This window comes from Babylonia areolata, chromosome 18 (genome assembly GCF_041734735.1).
Source record: "Babylonia areolata isolate BAREFJ2019XMU chromosome 18, ASM4173473v1, whole genome shotgun sequence".
NCBI lineage: Eukaryota > Metazoa > Mollusca > Gastropoda > Neogastropoda > Buccinidae > Babylonia > Babylonia areolata.
The window spans coordinates 74,624,037-74,627,368 of NC_134893.1; positions in this window are offsets into that span (position 1 = coordinate 74,624,037).

Sequence of the window (3,332 nt, forward strand, 5' to 3'; positions counted from 1 at the left end):
GTTAGGGTTAGGGTTAGGGTTAGGGTTAGGGTTAGGGTTAGGGTTAGGGTTAGGGTTAGGGTTAGGGTTAGGGTTAGGGTTAGGGTTAGGGTTAGGGTTAGGGTTAGGGTTAGGGTTAGGGTTAGGGTTAGGGTTAGGGTTAGGGTTAGGGTTAGGGTTAGGGTTAGGGTTAGGGTTAGGGTTAGGGTTAGGGTTAGGGTTAGGGTTAGGGTTAGGGTTAGGGTTAGGGTTAGGGTTAGGGTTAGGGTTAGGGTTAGGGTTAGGGTTAGGGTTAGGGTTAGGGTTAGGGTTAGGGTTAGGGTTAGGGTTAGGGTTAGGGTTAGGGTTAGGGTTAGGGTTAGGGTTAGGGTTAGGGTTAGGGTTAGGGTTAGGGTTAGGGTTAGGGTTAGGGTTAGGGTTAGGGTTAGGGTTAGGGTTAGGGTTAGGGTTAGGGTTAGGGTTAGGGTTAGGGTTAGGGTTAGGGTTAGGGTTAGGGTTAGGGTTAGGGTTAGGGTTAGGGTTAGGGTTAGGGTTAGGGTTAGGGTTAGGGTTAGGGTTAGGGTTAGGGTTAGGGTTAGGGTTAGGGTTAGGGTTAGGGTTAGGGTTAGGGTTAGGGTTAGGGTTAGGGTTAGGGTTAGGGTTAGGGTTAGGGTTAGGGTTAGGGTTAGGGTTAGGGTTAGGGTTAGGGTTAGGGTTAGGGTTAGGGTTAGGGTTAGGGTTAGGGTTAGGGTTAGGGTTAGGGTTAGGGTTAGGGTTAGGGTTAGGGTTAGGGTTAGGGTTAGGGTTAGGGTTAGGGTTAGGGTTAGGGTTAGGGTTAGGGTTAGGGTTAGGGTTAGGGTTAGGGTTAGGGTTAGGGTTAGGGTTAGGGTTAGGGTTAGGGTTAGGGTTAGGGTTAGGGTTAGGGTTAGGGTTAGGGTTAGGGTTAGGGTTAGGGTTAGGGTTAGGGTTAGGGTTAGGGTTAGGGTTAGGGTTAGGGTTAGGGTTAGGGTTAGGGTTAGGGTTAGGGTTAGGGTTAGGGTTAGGGTTAGGGTTAGGGTTAGGGTTAGGGTTAGGGTTAGGGTTAGGGTTAGGGTTAGGGTTAGGGTTAGGGTTAGGGTTAGGGTTAGGGTTAGGGTTAGGGTTAGGGTTAGGGTTAGGGTTAGGGTTAGGGTTAGGGTTAGGGTTAGGGTTAGGGTTAGGGTTAGGGTTAGGGTTAGGGTTAGGGTTAGGGTTAGGGTTAGGGTTAGGGTTAGGGTTAGGGTTAGGGTTAGGGTTAGGGTTAGGGTTAGGGTTAGGGTTAGGGTTAGGGTTAGGGTTAGGGTTAGGGTTAGGGTTAGGGTTAGGGTTAGGGTTAGGGTTAGGGTTAGGGTTAGGGTTAGGGTTAGGGTTAGGGTTAGGGTTAGGGTTAGGGTTAGGGTTAGGGTTAGGGTTAGGGTTAGGGTTAGGGTTAGGGTTAGGGTTAGGGTTAGGGTTAGGGTTAGGGTTAGGGTTAGGGTTAGGGTTAGGGTTAGGGTTAGGGTTAGGGTTAGGGTTAGGGTTAGGGTTAGGGTTAGGGTTAGGGTTAGGGTTAGGGTTAGGGTTAGGGTTAGGGTTAGGGTTAGGGTTAGGGTTAGGGTTAGGGTTAGGGTTAGGGTTAGGGTTAGGGTTAGGGTTAGGGTTAGGGTTAGGGTTAGGGTTAGGGTTAGGGTTAGGGTTAGGGTTAGGGTTAGGGTTAGGGTTAGGGTTAGGGTTAGGGTTAGGGTTAGGGTTAGGGTTAGGGTTAGGGTTAGGGTTAGGGTTAGGGTTAGGGTTAGGGTTAGGGTTAGGGTTAGGGTTAGGGTTAGGGTTAGGGTTAGGGTTAGGGTTAGGGTTAGGGTTAGGGTTAGGGTTAGGGTTAGGGTTAGGGTTAGGGTTAGGGTTAGGGTTAGGGTTAGGGTTAGGGTTAGGGTTAGGGTTAGGGTTAGGGTTAGGGTTAGGGTTAGGGTTAGGGTTAGGGTTAGGGTTAGGGTTAGGGTTAGGGTTAGGGTTAGGGTTAGGGTTAGGGTTAGGGTTAGGGTTAGGGTTAGGGTTAGGGTTAGGGTTAGGGTTAGGGTTAGGGTTAGGGTTAGGGTTAGGGTTAGGGTTAGGGTTAGGGTTAGGGTTAGGGTTAGGGTTAGGGTTAGGGTTAGGGTTAGGGTTAGGGTTAGGGTTAGGGTTAGGGTTAGGGTTAGGGTTAGGGTTAGGGTTAGGGTTAGGGTTAGGGTTAGGGTTAGGGTTAGGGTTAGGGTTAGGGTTAGGGTTAGGGTTAGGGTTAGGGTTAGGGTTAGGGTTAGGGTTAGGGTTAGGGTTAGGGTTAGGGTTAGGGTTAGGGTTAGGGTTAGGGTTAGGGTTAGGGTTAGGGTTAGGGTTAGGGTTAGGGTTAGGGTTAGGGTTAGGGTTAGGGTTAGGGTTAGGGTTAGGGTTAGGGTTAGGGTTAGGGTTAGGGTTAGGGTTAGGGTTAGGGTTAGGGTTAGGGTTAGGGTTAGGGTTAGGGTTAGGGTTAGGGTTAGGGTTAGGGTTAGGGTTAGGGTTAGGGTTAGGGTTAGGGTTAGGGTTAGGGTTAGGGTTAGGGTTAGGGTTAGGGTTAGGGTTAGGGTTAGGGTTAGGGTTAGGGTTAGGGTTAGGGTTAGGGTTAGGGTTAGGGTTAGGGTTAGGGTTAGGGTTAGGGTTAGGGTTAGGGTTAGGGTTAGGGTTAGGGTTAGGGTTAGGGTTAGGGTTAGGGTTAGGGTTAGGGTTAGGGTTAGGGTTAGGGTTAGGGTTAGGGTTAGGGTTAGGGTTAGGGTTAGGGTTAGGGTTAGGGTTAGGGTTAGGGTTAGGGTTAGGGTTAGGGTTAGGGTTAGGGTTAGGGTTAGGGTTAGGGTTAGGGTTAGGGTTAGGGTTAGGGTTAGGGTTAGGGTTAGGGTTAGGGTTAGGGTTAGGGTTAGGGTTAGGGTTAGGGTTAGGGTTAGGGTTAGGGTTAGGGTTAGGGTTAGGGTTAGGGTTAGGGTTAGGGTTAGGGTTAGGGTTAGGGTTAGGGTTAGGGTTAGGGTTAGGGTTAGGGTTAGGGTTAGGGTTAGGGTTAGGGTTAGGGTTAGGGTTAGGGTTAGGGTTAGGGTTAGGGTTAGGGTTAGGGTTAGGGTTAGGGTTAGGGTTAGGGTTAGGGTTAGGGTTAGGGTTAGGGTTAGGGTTAGGGTTAGGGTTAGGGTTAGGGTTAGGGTTAGGGTTAGGGTTAGGGTTAGGGTTAGGGTTAGGGTTAGGGTTAGGGTTAGGGTTAGGGTTAGGGTTAGGGTTAGGGTTAGGGTTAGGGTTAGGGTTAGGGTTAGGGTTAGGGTTAGGGTTAGGGTTAGGGTTAGGGTTAGGGTTAGGGTTAGGGTTAGGGTTAGGGTTAGGGTTAGGGT